Source organism: Mesoplodon mirus (assembly GCF_964341445.2).
Source record: "Mesoplodon mirus genome assembly, chromosome: 9".
In the NCBI taxonomy this organism is placed as follows: Eukaryota; Metazoa; Chordata; class Mammalia; order Artiodactyla; family Ziphiidae; genus Mesoplodon; species Mesoplodon mirus.
This window is the reverse complement of record NC_138985.1, coordinates 56,515,519-56,538,800: the sequence shown is the minus strand read 5'-3', so window position 1 is coordinate 56,538,800 and position 23,282 is coordinate 56,515,519. Positions and strand designations below refer to the sequence as shown.

Here is a 23,282-nt window from a genome sequence, read left to right as displayed (position 1 = left end):
CGTGGCCTCTCTTGTTGCGGACCACAAGCTCCAGATGCACAGGCTCAGTAGTTGTGGCTCACGGGCCTAGTTGCTCCGTGGCATGTGGGATCTTCCCAGACCAGGGCTCGAACCCGTGTCCCCTGCATTGGCAGGCAGATTCTCAACCACTGCACCCCCAGGGAAGCCCTCTCATACCTTTTATTACTCTTTCTTGTCTGATTACTGGCTAAGCACTCCAGTACAATATCATACAAATAATGCTAGCAGATACTGTCTTTTTCTTAAGCTCAAAGGGAATGCTTTAAATATTTCATAATTAAATACAATGCTAGCTGTAGGTTTTCTGTAGCTACCATTTGTCAGTTTAAGGATGTTCTCTTTTAATTTAGAAAAGGATGTGGAATTGTATCAGTTGCTTTTTCGATTTCTATTGAGATGATTATATTATTTCTCCTCTCATTAGTTAATATGGTGATATACATTAATTTATTTCTTATGTAAAATCAAACTTGCGCTCCTGGAATCAACCAACTCATGCATTATCTTAATACCCACACACATACACACATACACACACACACTTCTGGATTGTGTTATTAATATTCTGATTTTTGTATCTGTGCTCATGAGCTGCAGTTTTGCTCTCATGCTTCACTGGATTTTGTATCAAAGTTATAGTAACCTAATAAAGTGAGCTAGGGATATCCCCAATTTTCTATACACTGAGATAGTTTGTGTGAAATTGAAATTTTTTTCCTTGGATGTTTGCAGACTTATTTCTTCTTTGACTATTTACTGGAAATTGCTGGCCCCACTGACTAGACAAGGTTTTTATGTAGGAAGATTTTTAACTTCTGACTCAGTTTCCTTTGTGGTTATATGACTGTTTACATTTCCTATTTCTTCCTAAGTAAATTTTGGCAAGTCATACTTTTTCTAGAGGTCTACCCATTTTATCTGAGTTTTTAACTGCATCACATAGAGTAGGCTCTTAGCCTATTTACTATTTTTTTAATCTTTGAAGCATCATAGATTATTTTATTTCTAAAATTGTTTATTAGTGTCTTTTCACCTTTTCAAAAATTTATCTTCAGATATCTTTGCTCATTTTATTTGTTATGTTAAAGAATATTGATATATTTTTTACTCTTGTATTTTTCCAGGCAATTTTTCTAGTCTCTTATAAAATTATTTCCTCTGTCAAGCAATGGCATTCAGGATTTGATATTATACTGGACACTTGAAAAATCACTTTTTCTCTCACAAGTACTTTAAATGCTTCTTAAGTATAAATTTGGATAGAACTCCACTTGGAAAAGTAATTATGAAACCAGTTTAATTGAGGATTTAGGATATTAAATGTTCCCTTGTACACTCTTAAGTAGGAGACAAATTGGGTGCTCATACAAACCTTTTACTTCTTTACCTCCATAAGCTTTTGCAGACAGGTCTGAACAGGTTGGTTTTCAAATCCTCTAAACAATCTACCAGTACAAAGCACAGCAACCATCAGAAAAGGACAAACAGAACCCTGGCTCCTTCAAACAGGGGGCAAAGATGAGGAGTGGGATTAGGTCTGAAGGTCAGAGAATCTATGTTTCCAAACTTATTTTACACTGCCTTCCCTCACTTTCTCCCTGCTGCTTAATCAGAGCCATGTATTGGTATCCAGACAGGACCTGCACTTGTTTGCTTTGCTTCAATCCTCTCCTCTACCTTTTCTCCTACCTCTTTTGCCCGAAACATATCTATCCTAAAAATATATGATGTTTGCCTGTTAGGGTTTCTGCCTAGCCTATGCCCCTCCTTCTTTGAGTTCCTTTCATCCTCTGACCACAGCAGTGGCTCCTACCGCTTTGCTTGTTGTACACGATGCTTCTACTCTTACCATTGCTAATACGACCAGGACTGACACCTGACCAAAGTTGAGACACTCAGATCCCCTCTTCTGGAGTTTGGAACTGGGATTCAGAAGTTTTAGTGAGTCTCCAGTGGTCCGCCTTGGACCTGGGTGGTGTAGGCTTTATGGTTGAGGATGTCTTTCTGTAGCAACCATGCTCAGAAGTAGAGAAGCCATTCCATAAATAGAAATGAAGATAGATGCACAGAGAAAAGCAAAGATTGTAGACTTTATTGACTGATGGGCTAGTTATAGTAACCTCTGTTCTGTTTGGCACCAGATTCTTGCTTCCAGTTTCTCATTAGGCTCAGCTGTACTTTCCACACTTAAGTTCCAAGAACTGCCCTTGTATCTTTGTATAGTAAAAGCCCCACCCCCCCTTTTTTTTTACTTTGGCAAGTCAGGCAAGATTCTGTTTCTTGCAACCAAAACAAATTTAAAAAAAACATCTCCTCCATGAAGCCATTCTTTATTTCTCTTATTGAAAGAAAAATCTTTCTATAAATGACTACTCAATTTTATTCCTCCACTCACTTACAAAATAGCCTATTTATAAAAAGCACTCCTATACTGCTACTTTCTATTTTTCAGTTGTAGACTTACAAACTGACTTCCTGATAAGGAAGATGAGGACTTGCTTCTGTTCTTGGCCTCACTTCTTTTTCTTTCTTTCTTTTTTTTTTTTAACATCTTAATTGGAGTATAATTGCTTTACAATGGTGTGTTAGTTTCTGCTTTATAACAAAGTGAATCAGTTATACATATACATATGTTCCCATATCTCTTCCCTCTTGCGTCTCCCTCCCTCCCACCCTCCCTATCCCACCCCTCTAGGTGGTCACAAAGCACCGAGCTGATCTCCCTGTGCTATGTGGCTGCTTCCCACTAGCTATCTATTTTACGTTTGGTAGTGTATATATGTCCATGCCACTCTCTCACTAGTCACAGCTTACCCTTCCCCCTCCCCATATCCTCATGTCCATTCTCTAGGAGATCTGTGTCTTTATTCCCGTCTTGCCCCTAGGTTCTTCATGACCTTTTTTTTTTCTTAAATTCCATATATATGTGTTAGCATACGGTATTTGTTTTTCTCTTTCTGACTTACTTCACTCTGTATGACAGACTCTAGGTCCATCCACCTCACTACAAATAACTCAATTTTGTTTATATTTATGGCTGAGTAATATTCCATTGTATATATGTGCCACATCTTCTTTATCCGTTCATCTGTTGATGGACACTTAGTTTGCTTCCATGTCCTGGCTATTGTAAATAGAGCTGCAGTGAACATTCTGGTACATGACTCTTTTTGAATTATGGTTTTCTCAGGGTATATGCCCAGTAGTGGGATTGCTGGATCCTATGGTAGTTCCATTTTTAGTTTTTTAAGGAACCTCCATGCTGTTCTCCATAGTGGCTGTATCAATTTACATTCCCACCAATAGTGCAAGAGTGTTCCCTTTTCTCCACACCCTCTCCAGCATTTATTGTTTCTAGATTTTTTGATGATGGCCATTCTGACCAGTGTGAGATGATATCTCATTGGTGTTTTATTTTTTTATTTTTTTGTGCTATGTGGGCCTCTCACCGTTGTGGCCTCTCCCGTTGCAGAGCAACAGGCTCCAGACGTGCAGGCTCAGCAGCCATGGCCCATGGGCCCAGCCGCTCCGCGGCATGTGGGATCCTCCCAGACTGGGGCACAAACCCACGTCCCCTGCATTGGCAGGCGGACTCTCAACCACTGTGCCACCAGGGAAGCCCTGTAGTTTTGATTTGCATTTCCCTAATGATTAATGATGTTGAGCATTCTTTCATGGTTTGTTGGCAGTCTGTATATCTTCTTTGGAGAAATGTCTGTTTAGGTCTTCTGCCCATTTTTGGATTGGGTTGTTTGTTTTTTTGATATTGAGCTGCATGAGCTGCTTGTAAATTTTGGAGATTAATCCCTTGTCAGTTGCTTCATTTGCAAATATTTTCTCCCATTCTGAGGGTTGTCTTTTGGTCTTGTTTATCATTTCCTTTGCTGTGCAAAAGCTTTGAAGTTTCATTAGGTCCCAATTGTTTACTTTGTTTTTATTTTCATTTCTCTAGGAGGTGGGTCAAAAAGGATCTTGCTGTGATTTATGTCAAAGAGTGTTCTGCTTATGTTTTCCTCTAGGAGTTTGATAGTGTCTGGCCTTACATTTAGGTCTTTAATCCATTTTGAGTTTATTTTTGTGTATGGTGTTAGAAAGGGACCTAATTTCATTCTTTTACATGTAGCTGTCTAGTTTTCCCAGCACCACTTATTGAAGAGGCTGTCTTTTCTCCATTGTATATTCTTGCCTCCTTTATCAAAGATAAGGTGTCCATATATTCATGGGTTTATCTCTGGGCTTTCTAACCTGTTCCATTGATCTATATTTCTGTTTTTGTGCCAGTACCATACTGTCTTGATTACTGTAGCTTTGTAGTATAGTCTGAAGTCAGGGAGCCTGATTCCTCCAGCTCTGTTTTTCATTCTCAGAATTGCTTTGGCTATTTGGGGTCTTTTATGTTTCCATACGAATTGTGAAATTTTTTGTTCTAGTTCTGTGAAAAATGCTATTGGTAATTTGATAGGGATTGCATTGAATCTGTAGATTGCTTTGGGTAGTATAGTCATTTTCACATTATTGAATCTTCCAATCCAAGAACATGGTATATCTCTCCATCTGTTGGTATCATCTTTAATTTCTATCATCATTGTCTTATAGTTTTCTGCATACAGGTCTTTTGTCTCCCTAGGTAGGTTTATTCCTAGGTATTTTATTCTTTTTGTTGCAATGGTAAATGGGTGTGTTTAGTTAATTTCTCTTTCAGATTTTTCATCATTAGTGTATAGGAATCCAAGAGATTTCTGTGCATTAATTTTGTATCCTGAAACTTTACCAAATTCATTGATTAGCTCTAGTAGTTTTCTGGTGGCATTTTTAGGATTCTCTATGTATAGTATCATGTCATCTGTAAACAGTGACAGTTTAACTTCTTCTTTTCCAATTTGTATTCCTTTTATTTCTTTTTCTTCTCTGATTGCTGTGGCTAGGACTTCCAAAACTATGTTGAATAATAATGGTGAGAGTGGACATCCTTGTCTTCTTCCTGATCTTAGAGGAAATGCTTTCACTTTTTCACTGTTGAGAATGATGTTTGCTGTGGGTTTGTCATATATGGCCTTTATTATGTTGAGGTAGATTCCCTCTATGCCCACATTCTGGAGAGTTTTTTTCATAAATGGGTGTTGAATTTTTTCAGAAGCTTTTTCTGCATCTATTGAGATGATCATATGGTTTTTATTCTTCAGTTTGTTAATATGGTGTATCACATTGATTGATTTGTGTATATTGAAGAATCCTTGTATCCCTGGGATAAATCCCACTAGATCATGGTGTATGATCCTTTTAATGTGTTGTTGGATTCTCTTTGCTAGTATTTTGTTGAGGATTTTTGCATCTATATTCATCAGTGATATTGGTCTGTAATTTTCTTTTGTTGTAATGTCTTTGTCTGGTTTTGGTATCAGGGTGATGGTGGCCTCACAGAATCAGTTTGGGAGTGTTCCTTCCTCTGCAATTTTTTGGAAGAGTTTGAGAAGGATGGGTGTTAGCTCTTCTCTAAATGTTTGATAGAATTCCCCTGTGAAGCCATCTGGTCCTGGACTTTTTTTGTTGGAAGATTTTTAATCACAGTTTCAATTTCATTACTTGTGATTGGTCTGTTCATATTTTCTATTTCTTCCTTGTTCAGTCTTATACCTTTCTAAGAATTTGTCCATTTCTTCCAGGTTGTCCATTTTATTGGCATAGTGTTGCTTGTAGTAGTGTCTTAGGATGCTTTGTATTTCTGCAGTGTCTGTTGTAACTTCTTCTTTTTGATTTCAAATTTTATTGATTTGAGTCCTCTCCCTCTTTTTCTTGATGAGTCCAGCTAATGGTTATCAATTTTGTTTATCTTCTCAAAGAACCAGCTTTTAGTTTTATTGATCTTTACTATCATTTTCTTTGTTTCTATTTCATTTATTTCTGCTATGATTATTATGATTTCTTTCCTTCTGCTTCTTTGGGTTTTGTTTGTTCTTCTTTCTCTAGTTCCTTTAGGTGTAAGGTTAGATTGTTTTTTTGAGATTTTTCTTGTTTCTTGAGGTAGGCTTGTATAGCTATCAACTTCCCTCTTAGAACTGCTTTTGCTGCATCCCATAGGTCTTGGATTGTCGTGTTTTTGTTGTCATTTGTCTCTAGGTATTTTTTGATTTCCTATTTGATTTCTTCAGTGATCTCTTGGTTATTTAGTAACGTACTGTTTAGCCTCCATGTGTTTTTGTTTTTTACGTTTTTTCCCTGTAATTCATTTCTAATCTCATAGCGTTGTGGTCGGAAAAGATGCTTGATATGATTTCAATTTTCTTAAATTTACTGAGGCTTGATTTGTGACCCAAGATGTGATCTATCCTGGAGAATGTACCATGCGCACTTGAGAAGAAAGTGTAATCTGCTGTTTTTGGATGGAATGTCCTGTAAATATCAATTAAATCTATCTGGTCTATTGTGTCATTTAAAGCTTCTGTTTCCTTATTTATTCTCATTTTGGATGATCTGTCCATTGGTGTAAGTGGGGTGTTAACCTCCCCCACTATTATTGTATTACTGTCAATTTCCTCTTTTACAGCTGTTAGCAGTTGCCTTATGTATTGAGGTGCTCCTATGTTGGGTGCATATATATTTGTAATTGTTATATCTTCTTCTTGGATTGATCCCTTGATTATTATGTAGTGTCCTTCTTTGTAACATTCTTTATTTTACTATTTTATCTGATATAAGTATTGTTACTCCAGCTTTCTTTTGATTTCCATTTGCATGGAATATCTTTTTCCATCCCCTCACTTTCAGTCTGTATGTGTCCGTAGGTCTGAAATGGGTCTCTTGTAGACAGCTTATATATGGGTCTTATTTTTGTATCCATTCAGCAAGCCTGTGTCTTTTGGTTGGAGCATTTAATCCATTCACGTTTAAGGTAATTATCTATATGTATGTTCCTATGACCAGTTTCTTAATTGTTTTGGGTTTGTTTTTGTAGGTCCTTTTCTTCTCTTGTGTTTCCCACTTAGAGAAGTTCTTTTAGCGTTTGTTGTAGAGCTGGTTTGGTGGTGCTGAATTCTCTTAGCTTTTGCTTGTCTGTAAAGCTTTTGATTTCTCCATCGACTCTGAATGAGATCCTTGCAGGATAGAGTAATCTTGGTTGTAGTTTCTTCCCTTTCATCACTTTAAGTATATCATGCCACTCCCTCCTGGTTTGTAGTTTCTGCTGAGAAATCAGCTGTTAACCTTATGGGAGTTCCCTTGTATGTTGTCATTTTTCCCTTGTTGCTTTTAATAATTTTTCTTTGTCTTTAATTTTTGTCAGTTTGATTACTACATGGCTCAGCACGTTACTCCTTGGGTTTATTCTGCCTGGGAGTCATTTCCTTGACTTTGTTGGCTATTTGCTTTCCCACGTTAGGGAAGTTTTCAACTAGCATCTCTTCAAATATTTTCTCAGGTCCTTTCTCTCTCTCTTCTCTTTCTGGGGCCCCTATAATGCAAATGTTGGTGCATTTAATTTTGTCTCTTAGGCTATCTTCATTTCTTTTCATTCTTTTTTCTTTATTCTGTTCTGCGGCAGTGAATTCCACCATTCTGTCTTCTAGGTCACTTATCTATTCCTCTGCCTCAGTTATTCTTCTATTGATTCCTTCTAGTATATTTTTCATTTCAGTTATTGTATTATTCATCACTGTTTGTTTGTTCTTTCATTCTTCTAGGTGTTTGTTCTTTAATTCTTCTAGGTCATTGTTAAACATTTCTTGCATCTTCTTGATCTTTGCCTCCATTCTTTTTCCGAGGTCCTGGATCATCTTCTCTATCATTATTCTGAATTCTTTTTCTGGAAGGTTGCCTGTCTCCACTTCATTTAGTTGTTTTTCTGGGGTTTTATCTTGTTCCTTCATCTGGTACATAGCCCTCTGCCTTTTCATCTTGTGTATCTTTCTGTGAATGTGGTTTTCATTCCACAGGCTGCAGGACTGTAGTTCTTCTTGCTTCTACTGTCTGCCCTCTGGTGGATGAGGCTATCTAAGAGGCCTGTGCAAACTTCCTGATGGGAAGGACTGGTGGTGGGTAGAGCTGGGTGTTGCTCTGGTGGGCAGAGCTCAGTAAAACTTTAATCTACTTGTCTGCTGTTGCCTGGGGCTGAGTTCCCTCCCTGTTGGTTGTTTGGCCTGAGGCAACCCAACACTGCAGCCTACAGGCTCTTTGGTGGGGCTAATGGTGGACTCTGGGAGAGCTCACGCCAAGGAGTACTTCCCAGAACTTCTGCTGCCAGTGTCCTTGTCCCCGTGGTGAGCCACAGCCACCCCCGCCTCTGCAGGAGACCCTCCAACACTAGCTGGTAGGTCTGGTTCAGTCTCTTGTGGGGTCACTGCTCCTCCCCCTGGTTCCTAATGCGCACACTACTTTGTGTGTGCCCTCCAAGAGTAGAGTCTGTGTTTCCCCCAGTGCTGTTGAAGTCCTGCAATCAAATCCCACTAGCCTTCAAAGTCTGATTCTCTGGGAATTCCTCCTTCTGTTGCCAGACCCCCAGGTTGGGAAGCCTGACATGGGGCTCAGAACCTTCACTCCAGTGGGTGGACTTCTGTGGTATAAGTGTTCTCCAGTTTGTGAGTCCCCCACCCAGCAGTTATGGGATTCGATTTTATTGTGATTGCGCCTCTCCTACCGTCTCATTGTGGCTTCTCCTTTGCCTTTGGATGTGGGATATCTTTTTTGGTGACTTCCAGTGTCTTCCTGTCGATGGTTGTTCAGCAGTTAGTTGTGGTGCCGGTGCTCTCGCAGGAGGGAGTGAGCGCACGTCCTTCTACTCCACCACCTTGAACCAACCTCCTCTTCTGCCTCTATTTTAAATTAATTTATTTCACCACCACAACAAAGAGGCCCTTTTGTGTCTAAATTACTAAATTTCTGTAAATGTGTGTTTTGGAGCTGTTATCTTCTGTCTGACCTATAATATTGCAGCATGTGGAACAAGAGTTATTAACCTACTTTGTACTGTGGACCCTTTGGCAGTATGAGACAGGCTCATAAATCAGGAAAATATATTTAAAAACATAGAGTAAGATACCTAGGATTACAAAGAAAGCCAACTACATTAAAATACTGCTATTAAAATATTAAAAACCACATTTGTAGTATAGTAATATATGTATTTTTAAAATAAATATTTTAAATAGCAAGATCTTGTGACAGTTCTGATAACTTCTGTGGTTTTAAGGTAGAAAAGAATGCAAACAATATTTTAAGATACCTGCCAAAAGTTAATATAATATGAAAATAACTATGATTTCTATTGGTGGAAAAGAAATAGATTTGTTACCTACGTTCAAAATTGATGAAAATGCTAAATTTCAGTTAGAAGTTAATGAAAAGAATAATATAGCTTTTGTCCCATCCAAGTTCATGGACCCCTGAATTACATCCATAGACCCTTGAAGAAGAAAGAGAAATAGGAAGAGAAATTTATTTTGTTACAAATAAGATTCAAGAAAATCTTAACTCATCACTACATTGCTCTGTGTATGTGTGTGTATGTTTTAGATTGAACTTTGATATTTAGTTCATACTCACAAAGTGGTTTGTACAGCCATAGGAAATACTCAGGCTGCTTTGCTTGATCTCTGTGAAACTGAGATTCTGGGAAAGACATAGTACATATTAATATCCACTAATATGTTTGGTTTTCGCAACTAATTTTTTACGCCATTTTTGTCAACTAACTAGTTACATCACCCAGTTAAAAATTCAACATCAGCAGTTAAAAGTGATGACTGCAAACCCAGGAAATGTTCTCTAAACATATCTTATATTACTGGTTGAAACACACTTTTCAAATCTGCCAATATCTTACCTCTTTCCTTTTTTAATGCAAACAACTTCTGCACTAAATAAATATTTATTCATTAACTAGTACAACACCTAGTGCTGCCTGAGGATTTCATAGTCCAAATTCAAGTTTAAAGTCAAGGTGGCCTTGACTGAGGTAAAGAAAAATGTAATGACGGGGAGGAGCTAGTAGACAAGAAACAAAATAAAAATAAGTTCAAACCTTTTCCCAGTGGCCTTTATGAGCAATACTCAAAAGACACAGAAAATGCTGAAATTTGGAGTAGATCATGTTTTCTAGACAAAACCTTAGTTCAAATTGTAATATGCTTACAAACAAGCTGATTAACTGAAGAAATATAATTTTGTTTTATGAGGTCCCTCTGAATTACGTGTTTTATTGAGAATATTATGAAGGATATCTCTGTAGGGTCAGGATTAGAAGCTGCAAGTGACATTAAGAGGTAAATAAAATTTTGCTTTGTTTTGCTTTTTTGCCCTTCCTCCCTGTGTGCATAAATACAAAATTAATCAATAAAGTACTTTTGAGAATGTGACTTAACAAGAGCATTGGGTAGGATTTCCTGGCTAAACATATCAACCTCTCCAATTTGTCCTTTGACCTTTATAATTTCATTCCTTTGGATCCTGAAGTATTTTTAAAAACATTACTATTTTCCAGATTTTTAAGTGTCTCTGGGAAGCCTAAGTCTGAACACCTATCGTTAGTTATCATACAACTAGTAGAGGGTTAATTGATAGATAACTGACAGATAGATTCTAGGATCCTGAGATAGCAAAGAAGTATCTGATAGGAAAGATACAGGGTATGTATTCAGATGACTCGGACCAAATTCTTGGCTGCACTGCTTTCTCTGAGCATTAGTTTACAAGTCTTTGAAAAGGTATTGATTATAAAGTCTGCCCTTCATATGTCATAAGGATATTATATAAAACTGCATTGAAATTAATAAATGCTAGTTGTTCTTTAGTGCTTTGTGTGGGTCAAAGAGACAGGAAGGCAAATAAACGGTGAGTGAAAAACAATATTAATTTTTGATGATTTTGCCCAAGAAGGGTCGGCAGGGCCCATTTTGGGGCTCAAAAGTACAAGAGAAATTTAAAATACAGTTTCTAGTTTACACCTGGAGTGTATCATCTTTAATTTATCCATCCATCTAACCAAACTTCAGCAAATATATCCAAGCACCTATCCCATGCCAGGTGTCTAAAGAGCAGAGACTCAGGAAAAAACTGTCATACACCTACCCCCCTAGTCTAGTTGTAGAAGTCCCAGAGTTATGGATTTTATTATCTTCATTCATCGACTTTTTCTCCATTCGACACTTTCAAACCACTGTTTCCCAAAATGTTCAGGCCCTGAATGAAGAGATCCTTCTCTGTCAAAAAACCTAAGCTTCCCTCAAGCCATGGAAGAGGTAATATTTGTGAAAGAACCTAGAAAATTATCTGACCAATTGTAAATTCTTAACACATGCATGCAAGTATTTATCACTTATTTATTTGCTGGGAGTGGCATGGAAAGTAGCATGAGTATCTGATATCTGTAGGGATATATGGCAAAGTGGTAGTAGGTATCCAGATTGAGAAATCATTAAAAACAAGCAATTGATCATTTTAATTTCAATGTCTCTTAAGGTGCCTACACAAAGGTTACAATAAAATTATCAAAATTAAATTAATTTTAATTACAGGAAAAATATCCAGTCCGTACCACACATTGATCTTAGATGACTCTTCAAAACCAAATGTGTGAACACAATGCATTACAATGTTATGCAGTTTGAAGAACACTATTTTAGCATTTTCTTCTTTGTCTGTCCTTTCACTTCTCATTACCTTCACCTAGTCACAAACTCCATTTGAAAAAGTGACACAAAATGTTAATAAAGCAACATAATCAGTGGAATGTTTTTTGTCTGCCTTTTGCATAATCAGAAATATTAGAAAGAGAACTATAGTAGGAATCAGGCAATTTCTGTGAGCTTGAGCAAGTCACTTAACCCCTCTAAATATCTGTAAAAATGACAGTACGTTTAACTTGCTTACCTACCCCATGAGGTTGTTGTGAAAATCAAATAAAATTATTCACAAGAAGGCTCTTTTTTTAAAATCAAAAAGTGCCATACAAGTGTTGGATATTATTTCATTGTTAGTTTGATTGGTATCGTCTGTGCTCAGTCTGATATTTTGTTCAATGTGTATCTTCTTCATTGTACCCCTTTTAAAAGCTGCTCCATGGAATAGAAATAGATCTCCTTTTATTGATCGTTATATCTAAATGTCTAGTGGAAATGTAGTGCCATGTATGCTGGAGCCACCTCCGTCATGCTTAGGACAGAGTGGTGTAACCTTGTTATAAAGAGTGTCACTGTTCACAGATTACCTGAGGATCCAGCCCTGTCTTCTGTCTGCAGGATGATTCATAGTGCCTGCTATAATGGGAGAATATAATGCTGCAACCAGAGAACAGAGCTCCCACTTGCATTACAGAATAGGCCATACATAATTCTGTTCACAGGATGTACCATCTTCCCTTAATGGTCTGAATAATGTAGTAGCAGAACAACAGAAGAAAGTAATTTGGGAAATAAAACTAAGCTGTTAGTAAGTGATACATAACACTGATAGTTCCCAAACTATTCTTTGTTCTCATTACATTTTTATCTTTCTAGGAGAGAAATTAACAGCAGTAATACCTTATGTATGCAAGCTATATCACACCCTATAAAAGTTTTTTTATGAAATATACTTTAATCCCTAACACCTCTTAATAAAGTGGGAAGAGCATGGTCTCATTTTAATCTTATAGAAAGGGAGATAAGTTTAAAAAATAGGTCAAAAACCTTGCTGAAGATTATATACCTCATTAGTAGTAATGGTGAATCAAACTCAGGCCTTTGATTCTGTGTTTCTGTTTCTATATTTCCCCAGCAGACATGCTCTAAAAGTTTATACAACACTGTGAACATTCTGGTTGGTCATTAACTATGCATCAGAGTTCTGATTTGAAATAGCCTTTCTCCACCAATGGTACAATCCTGAGCAAATTAAAAGCAAAGTAAATACAATATCACACAAAAATAAAAACATCACCATAATTATTTTAAAAAATATTCTGTCAAAGGTAAAATTCCTGATTTTCTAGTTGGATATATATCAGTTCATTGACTAAAGTATCAAAGTTGTTATCATCTGTTTCAGTTATTGTTTAGTTACTCCTGTTCTGCAGGTGGTACAAAATGTACTCATTTTATTTTAAGAGGGAGAGTTGCAGCAGATTAGCACTGAGCCCAAAGTACGTTCTTCATTTCCCCAGTGATAAAAAAGCCTCAGCCCTAAGGACAGTTCTGCCAGCTGAAGTAGCCAGTTCAGCAAAAGGAGGAGGATTTTGCCTTCCAGTTTAGAGTCTTTATTATAAGTACTACTAAGGCAATCCCATTCATATTTATCTGTGAACTCTGTCCTTCCTTACATGAGAGGGCGAAGCAGAGGCACTGCTTTTATGACATCAGCAAAGTCTTTGCTAATGGCTATGCCCCATGCTTATGTAATATAAAGCAGTGCCAACGCTAGGGACATGGCAGAGAGGGTTGCTTTAAAATTGTAAAAGAAGTTTATGTGGAAAGGGTATTTTATGCATCAAGATACATTGTCCTTACTTTCACATTATGCTGCATTTACACAGCATAAGTAAGATGGAGATTTAGCAATGATCTAGCTAATGTGATCAATGTTAATGGACAATCTGGTTAATTTGGCTTTTAAAAGTAGATTCTTAGCAACAAGAAGTGAAATGCCAAGAGAGCTCTTAAATGAATATTCTTTATTTTTAAGGTAAATTGCAGTTCCTGATTTTATTTTCCAATTACCACATGATGATTTCAATAGTATAGTTGCAATAATAACAGTTTATTCTTAAGGAGTCCCTTGCATTCAATTAGTTCAAAGTGGATTTGGTTATACTTAGGTTATCAATTTCCATTCATGGAATGAATATGAGCTGCAAACATTGGTAACTCTGATACTTTTATTATCCTTATTCTTCTCTGAAATCTAGTTGTAGTAATTTCTGATTTCTTTGAGAAATTTCATGTACTCTGTGTGTGTGTGTGTGTGCGTATACACTGACAATTCTTCATACATTTAAAAGCATAAAATTTTTAATTCTTCTTACTCTCAGCTAGACTTCTTTCACTGTTGACTACATTGCTTATTTTTGTCAAAATGTTCACTTACTCATTTAAGTGAGTATTTATTAGATACATGCTAATTTTATGCAAAGCCCTGAACTAGGTTTTTGTTTGACTCAAATGAAATTGCCAACATACAACCACTTTTGACCTATAAAAACCTCAATCTCATATGGTTCAATCTGATATATAAGAGATTACATGAGTATTAGGGAAAAAAGGCTAGCGTGAAGAGGGAAGTTTTTTGGACATAGTGATATTTAGAATTTGTCTTGGCATTATTAGATTTCAAGAGAGGTACAGTAAGGGCTCTGTTCCAGAACACAAATGGGATGTACAAGAGTATAGAAGTAGAAAAGTATACAATGTGTCAGAGACTGGCAAGTTGTTGAGTTGGCCTGATGCCTGTGTAGAGTGAGATACAAGCCTGAAAAGAAAGCCTAGAGGAAGTTCATGTGGGGCTTACACAACAACTGGTTAAGGAGGCTGGGCTTTTTCTATTGAGAAATGTGAACTCATGGAAGGATTCTTTTAAAGGGCATTCAATAATGGAGGCAATGCCCAGAATGGACCAGAGGTGGAAGATCACAGAGTGGGAGCCCAGGAGAAAGGTAGTAATGGCTCAGATGAGAGTACTAAGTTGGGAGATGTCAATCCTGTGAAAGAACTGTCAGGCACTGATTACACAGGATGGACAAAAATCAACTGTAAGGGCTTCCCTGGTGGCACAGTGGTTGAGAGTCTGCCTGCCGATGCAGGGGACACGGGTTCGTGACCCGGTCCGGGAAGATCCCACACGCCGTGGAGCGGCTGGGCCTGTGAGCCATGGCCGCTGAGTCTGCGTGTCCGGAGCCTGTGCTCCACAACGGGAGAGGCCACAACAGTGAGAGGCCCGCGTAACGCAAACAAACAAACAAACAAAAAAACACAATGAGATACTACTATATACCTATTAGAATGGACAAAATCTCAATCTAACAATACCAAATGCTGGCTGGCTAGGATGTAGAGCAACAGGAACTCTCATATATTGCTGGTGGGAATGCAACATAATAGAGCCACTTTGAAGACAGTTTGACAGTTTCTTACAAAGCTAAACATAGTCTTACCATACAGTCCAGCAACTGCACTCCTAGGTATTTCCCTAAATGGGTTGAAAACTTATGTCCACACAAAACCTGTATGCAAATGTTTATAGCAGCTTTATCTATAATTGCCAAAACTTGGAAGTGAACAAGATGTCCTTCAGTAGGTGAACAGATAAAATGTGTACTTCCATACAATGGAATATTATTCAAGGTTAAAAAGAAACGAACTTTTATGTAGTGAAAAGACATGAAAGAATTTTAAATGCTTATTGCAAAGTGAAGGAATTAAGTCTGAAATACGATATTTAGGAGAAGGCAAAGTTGTAGAGACAGTAAAAAAATCATTGATTGCCAGGGGCTCAAGGGTGGGGGGTGAGGAGGAGGGATAAATAGGTGGAGCATAGGGGATTTGGGGGCAGTGAAACTATTACTATACTACTGTAATGGAAGATACATGACATTATGCACTTGTCAGAACTCATAGAACTGCAAGACACGAAGGGTGAGTCCTAATATGAACTATGGACATAATCACTCAAAGTTCATAGTTTACATTAGGGTCACTTTTGGTGTGAACCCTAATGTAAACTATGGATTTTGACAAATGTATAATGACATGTATTCGCCATTATAGAATCATACAGAGTAGTTTCACTGCCCTAAAATTCCTCTGTGCTATACCTGTTCATTCCTCCCTCCCTGCTAAACCCTGGTAACCTCTGATCCTTTCACTGTCTCTATAGTTTTTTCTTTTCCAGAATGTCATATAGTTGGAATTATATAGTGCAGAGCCTTTACAGATTGGCTTCTTTCACTTCATAATATGCATTTAAGTTTCTTCCATATCTTTTCACAGCATAAAACTCATTTCTTTTTGATGCTGAATAATATTCCATTGTCTGAATGTATCAGCATGTATTGATCCATTCACCTACTGAAGGACATCTTAGTTGCTTCCATGTCTTGGCAATTACAAATAAATCTGCTGTAAACGTTCATGTGCAGGTTTTTGTGTGGACATAAGTTTTCAATTCATTTAGGTAAATATTAAGAAGCATGATTGCTGGATCGTATAGTAAGAGTATGTTTAGTTTTGTAAGAAACTGACAAACTGTCTTCCAAGTGTCTGTCAGTTCCCACAAGCAATAAATGAGGTTTCTATTGCTCCACATCCTAGCCATCATTTTGGGGGGGTTTTTGTGTGTTTTGGATTTTGACCATTCTAATAGGTGTGCAGTAGTATCTCACTGTGGTTTTAATTTGCAATTCTCTCATGACATAGGCTGTGGAGCATCTTTTTATATATGTATTTGCTATCTGAATATCTTCTTTGGTGAAGTTTTGTTCAGGTTGTTTGCCATTTTAAAATCAGGTTTTCCTTACTGTTGAATTTTAAGGGTTCTTTATATATTTTGGATAAGTCAGATATGTGTTTTGCAAATATTTTCTCCCAGACTATGGATTGCCTTTTCATTTTCTTGACATTGTCTTTTGCAGAAAAGTGTCTTTTTCATTCATTTTAATGAAGGCCAACTTATCAATTCTCTCTGTCATGGACTGTACCTTTGGTGTTGTACCTAAAAGAACATCACCGTACCCAAGGTCATCTAGGTTCTCTCTTCTGTTATCTTCTGGGAGTTTCTAACATCCTTTTTATTGGAGTTTAATTGGGATAGGAAAGAGAGAACAGATTACAGACAATTTGGGGGTGTGGGGGGAATGGCTAAGAGTTTTTCAAAAATGAAGGTGGGGAAAAAAGGTACTGGAGGAATAGAACCATTGACTATGCACCCACTAAAAATTACATCTGTGCAGGAATTAGGTGTGGAAAATGAGGAGCTAAATTGTAGAGACTGTTTTTCTCTTTTCCTGTTGCTTACTGATAATGAAAGAGTCTTAACGTCTGGTCAGAGATCCATTCACTTTCTTTGAGGGTGTTGAGAGAAACTCCAGGGGAAAGAAAAAGGCAGGTTAATCCAGTCTAATCTCTTTGTCAACTGGAACTCCAGATAAATAGACTAATAATATTTGCTAAAGGGAAGGGTCCTTATCATAGAAAGCCTTAGCACAATGTCCTTGCTAAGGATTACTTAGTAAATAAACCTAGAATCTATAGATCTACAATGCATGGTTCTCTGAAGAATCTCACATAACGTATACAACTCTCTGGAGTATAAAATGAAGATATTTCATAAGTTAAGCACTCCTCATGCTGTGTGAGGTAAACCTGCAAAACCTTATCTGAAACTTCATCTATTATTCTGGGTCAGAGAGAACATGTCTGATGTGGGGTAAAAGGACCCATGGAGCCACCTTTGGTGTCCCAGCCTTCTGACTGCTTTGTCCATGCCTCTTGATTGCCCATATCCTGCAGTTATTAGTGAAGTTTGTTATTGCATAAGCATTCTTCAAGTGAGTCTGATTTGACAACGTGATCTTGTGTATTAGCCCACTCATATCAATAAAATCAATAAAAACTCAATAAAAAGAGCTTTAAAATTAAATGCATGGTGCCGTAGAATGCTTTATTCATTGAGCCATGTTAGTAGACTCAGGTGAAATGAAATAGGCAGCAAATTATTAGCCCTTAGAAATTATTTTGCAACATTCTAGGATCTGTGAATATCTGTGTTAACTCTGTTATAAATCAGTATATATGATATAACAACTTAAGAAAATACCCTAGAAAAAGATTGTAAGAACATATGCCAAAATATTATTAGTAGTTATCTATGGGTAGTGCCATATGTGGTAATACTTTTTTCTTTATCTATTTTCCCAAAATATTTTATAATTGCAGGCATATTTCCTGTTATAAATCATAAAAGGTAAACTTTAAAAACTATAATCAATCTTGTATAATGCAAATTTATTGCAACTATGTTACAAAAATACCCAGCAAAAAGACTGAACAGAAATACAGCATATGTTACCTACGATTTTCTTGAAACTGTTGGGATTTGAATGATTTGTTCATATTTTTCAGTGTTTCTAAAATTTCTATAATGAGGATGAATTATCTTTGTAATAAAAAAAAGCTAATTTTTGATGGGAGTGTGCATTATGAAATAGATTTGAACAGAGTATTTCTCCCTTTGTTCTGCCCCTTTTCAACCCAATTATACCTATAAAATAACAGTAAATGCTTAATAGGCATAGAAAAAGTTCAAAGCTTATAGATTTAAGCATTAATATTGAATTACCTCAAAGCCACCAATTTCCTTTTGTTCCTATCAGATTCTCTAAAAATGCTGTTGATTCTATAATCCTATATATAGTTATTTAATCCTACATATACATATTTTATTTTGGCTATTTGCAACGATGAAGAAATTAGTCTCAGAACTTAAAAACATATCTTCTTCATCACCATCTTAACAATTAGCTTTTTATATGTTTTCTTTAATCACTGTGGTCAGTATTGAAGAAATGTGACATTTCTGGTTACCGTCTCTAAAAATATAAGGCAGAGTCTCCTCTCTTTCCTCTTCCATCATGCTCGTAGCACTACAGAAACTTCCTGAGAATGGTTAGTCCTCTGCTTATTTTTGTTTTCTTGCATAGCAGTTTCAGAGAAATGGCCCAGGAATGAACTAAAATGTTCAGTCAAGTGCCAGAGCAAAAAGCATAGATTCAAGCACATGGAATCATACAGCTTTGCTCAGTTCCATGGATACAGACTAACCTTAGCTTGTATCTGCTTAAAAAGACAATGGAAGTACATAAATCCATCACTAATCTTTCACTCATTTATTCATTTATTCAATCAATAATCAATAATTATTGATTATTCAATCAATAATCCCTAGCAACAAGTATGGGGGCAGGATTCAGGGGCTGGAGAATGGTGAGCAAGACCAACACAGCCCCTGATATTACTGAATCTTACATTTTAGTGGGAGAGGGGGAAATTAGATGAATGTAGTCAAAAGGTACAAACTTCCAGTTGTAAGATAAGTAAGTACTAGGGATATAATGTACGACATGATAAACATAATTAGGACTGTTGTACGTTATGTGTGAAAGCTGTTAAGAGAGTAAATCCTAAGAGTTCTCATCACAAGGAAAAAATATTTTTCTATTTCTTTGATGTTGTATCTCTATGAGATGATGGATGTTCATTAAACCTATTGTGGTCATCATTTCATGATGTATGTAAGACAAATCATTATGTTGTACACCTTAAACTTATACAGTGATATGTGCCAATTATATCTCAATAAAACTAGAAAAAATAAAAGAAAATAATGAAAAAGTAATAATCACAAAATAAAGGATACATTTATAACCTGTGATGATGACTACAAAGGGTCTTATGGGAAAACAGTACAGGAGAACCTGATGTAATCTGTAAAGTCCAGAAGGGCTTCTTTGGAAATGACATTTAACTGAGGCTGGAGGTATGAGTACGAGCAGAGAGAATGTCTGAGTCAGAGGGAAGATGGGAGAAAGCCCTGAGAAAGGAAATGGTGTGGAGTTTTGGAGGGACCGTGGAAGGCCAGAGTAGTTGAACCAAGTAAGTAAAGGAGCCTGGAATGGAGGAGAGTCCAAGTGTCCAGGAACTCATAGATGTTGGAATTTTTATCCAAGATCAGTGAAAATTCATTCAAGGATGTTGATCATGGGAATAACCCTCCTGGAGAAATAAATAAAAATGAATGCCATCTTCATGTCCAAAGTAGCCTTATGTCAGGGTTGGAAACACTAGGTTCCATCTCTTTGAGGACATAACTGTATGTGGTCTATACAAACATCAGACATAAAGTTTGAGTCTATGGAATCAAGTACTTTTTATAATATGGTGGTTAAGACTTCAGGCTTTGAAATCAGACTGTCCTGCATCCGGCACTTCCTAAATGCATGACTCTAGGTGAGCTTCTAAACGTGTACAATGGGAATAATAATTTGTTGTTGTGAGAACTAAGTGAATAATGCATATAACAGGTGAACACGGTGTCTGGTACATTATAAGTGATCAAAAATAATAGCTATTATTTCCTGACTCACTGCCGTAGGAAAAGAATAAAATCATCACACAGTGGACCTTAATGCTCCTTACATAAGCTAATGCTGGATGCGTTTTTAGGGAGCTAAACTGTACTCAGTGTTTTCACAGTAATGAGCCAAATACATTAACTGTTCTGAAAACAGAAGCCTGACTATTTTGACTAAATATAGAGATAGAGTCTAGACTCTATCTGGTGATAGGGCTTAGGGAAACATAATGAGAATCATCATGCCATAATAGAATAATATGCGAGGCTAAAACAGATCAGAAATTTCACAACACTGATGAAAAACAGCTAATTTTATTGATGTCAGAAATACATTATTAGCTGAGTCTTCTTACGATCTTATGATGTTTGTTTCATGTTGTAACAGCTTCCTAATAGTGTAATCAATTATGTCTTTCTGTTTTGCTACTGAAGCCTTTTCTTTCCTCCACACAGAGTTTAGTAAAATTATCAAGTGTCAGATAAAACTCTTTTTCTGTAGTTTTATAATATATAAATATGCATTTTATAATATGCATTTGAAGCACTCATTCTTTGATGTTGTTGGGTATATAGATGAAAGGTCCTTATAGGTACTCTTTATTCAAAGCCAGAGAACTATTTTCTATAGGATAGGTATTGACTATTTTGCCTGGTATCAAGCCCTGACTACAAATTTGCGTAGTGTTAATGAAGTAATTCATGTTACCAGGAAAGCACCAATATTACTGGACAATACACATGTAAATAAATATACAATGCCAGTGTGTTGTATGGAAAGGAGAAAAGGACAAGCTATAAAATATTGAACTCAGGACAGAGAAACAGATTAAATGTTAGAATTGTAGGGCTCCTGTCCATCCCCAGTAGTGTGGGAAGAAATGATTGGACTTAAGCAATGCTAAGACTGTCTTCATTTTATACTTCAGTTTTTAGAATCAGGGTGCAGTCCAGGATCTGGAACACCAGACCAGACTGGAGCAAGTAAAACAAGTGAATCAGGTGAGCTGCATTAGGGCTAAGCTTGGAAACATTAGTATAGGGAGTACAGTGCAGGTTTGCAAATATCACTGATCACTACCCGTCCATGGTTAATTTATCACTAGTCTTTGGTAAAATGAGAAAGAGAAAGACAATATAGTGAGTTTTTCATAGGATAAATTCTTTAGGGGGGTTTATTCTGAATTTGTGTCCTTCTGCTCTTTCTTACATAGCATAATGGTAGCAGAAGATGGTTTTTTAAAAATTAATGGTCTTTACTTGGCAAAATAAAGAGTGGATAAGATTATATCAGTCTGCAAAATATTTAAACATTGATATTTGTTTATTTAACCTGTCAAATCTAAAACTCTAGGATCCACTGGTATTGAGAACATGTAACAGTAATGGTCAGGAAGATAGGAAGTCAAACAGGCCTGTTAAGCCAAAAATCTGGAATGCCCATAAAGTCAGATTGTTAAGATACATACATTGGAAGCACTAAAGGTTGGAACCTGGAGGCTCTGGTGCAATTCAGGCCTACAGGCTTAGGCTAGGACAACAAGCAAAACATTTTATCAACAATACAGCACCATCTTATCAGAGCAGACTCTGGCTCTAGTGCTTGTGTAGGACTCTGGGGTTGCTGTGCCAGGAGCAAATCTATTGCAGAGAGAGATGTGGGTTGCAAGGTGCGGGGAAACTAAAATGGGCCTAAGTGACCAGGGAACTCTGGACACTCAGGACAGTTGCTTTTTACCAACTAGTGTAGAAGTCTCTATATTTTAGCAACTGATATGGCCTTATAATTGACTGAATATCATCCTTAGGTATTTAGAATGGAGCATTCTCCCTTAAAAACCAGCAGGGAGAATGCCTGAGGGATTTCATAAGCTGGCACTACTATTTAGTATTAGCTCCTTTCCCAGACAGTTTTGTGAACCAGTCCTTAATGTTGAGCCTTACTTGTTTCCAAAAGAAGTTCTGGCTTGCGTTTGAACTAACTCCTGTTCTGGAGGATACCGTAGAAGCCAGTTTGATTCCATGATATTAGCCCTGTTCTTATTAACCTAACCATGGATCTGAACTCCCAGACGGACTCTGCCTTTGTAAATCATGAAGAAGGCCAGCTCAGTTTCCCCATTCTCCTTCCTCTCCAGGAACTAACCATGCTAGATTTGACCTCATGGTTAATAACAAATAATTTTTTCAATGAATCTTGTTTTTCTTTATTTCTAGAGGAAAAAATGAAGGCACAGGAGAATATGATCTGTCCCAGAGCCATTGGGATATAGCAAGACAATAGACTTCAAGGCCCCCGATTCCCAATGTTTATACTGCCTCCCACCAAGATCATTTTTATATTTAACTCCTCACTTTTCCCAGAACTGTTTGCCCTGTAGGAGCCATCTTTGAAATAAACCACTATAATTGTTCAACTCATGTCCTGAGAAAAATGCCCTTCTCTGCAGCAATAGGATAACATTCTAGAAATTGTACCTATAATCTTTAAAAAGGGAGTCAGTGATACTAAATTTACAATCAAATCTCAAATGGTCCTTTATTCTGTGATTGCTGGGTTGGAAACATTCATGGTCTCTTCAAGGAATTATAATGTAGTTATAATATACTTTAATATCCTCAAATAAAAAGTTAAATATCAATGCATTATAATTAAAATGCATTATTAGAGAATCTCTATTTGCTTTTGTTATATTTAACATTTTTAATTGACAACATATTGCTATCTCTAATTGCTCTTTCTCAGAATTACTGTATGAGATGAATGAAAATTAGACTTGTGTACATCATCCTTTTTTAATAGGAAAGGAATGGAAATTCAGATGACTTGTTTAGATCACATAAATGAAAGGAAAAAGCTGGGTGTGAGAGACTTCTGCTTCTGGCAATAAGACAACACTAGAAGACCTGAAAAATCCTAGACATGTTGGATAGTTGACTCAAAGAAAGAAATGAAGTCCCTAGGTTCTAGAAATGTAGTGGAAACAGAAGACTAGAGCACTAAGCTGCTGCTGTGAGCTGATGCTGCAGCAAGGTGTGGGGTGAGTGAGGACCTTGCTCTTGGTAAACTAGAAGTCTGGCTTTAATATACACAAGAGGACAGTAGACAAAGGACTGGGCCTGTTTCAGGCTGAATGTTTGTGTCCCCCTGAAATTCATATTTTGAAGCCTTATCC

General features: G+C 36.9%; 1 protein-coding gene across 8 annotated transcripts in view; it reads left to right on the top strand.

Moving 5' to 3' along the window:
- The window catches only part of DYNC1I1 (dynein cytoplasmic 1 intermediate chain 1), a 483,164-nt gene that overhangs the window by 55,017 nt on the left and 404,865 nt on the right, over positions 1–23,282 (top strand). The window contains exon 1 of one of the 8 annotated variants that reach the window (XM_082632156.1): positions 8,216–8,323. The exons of the other annotated variants lie outside the window; for them this stretch is intronic. The gene's annotated coding sequence lies outside the window, so the exon portion shown is untranslated. Of the gene's footprint in view, positions 1–8,215; positions 8,324–23,282 lie in introns of those variants that run through there. 8 annotated transcript variants of the gene reach the window in all.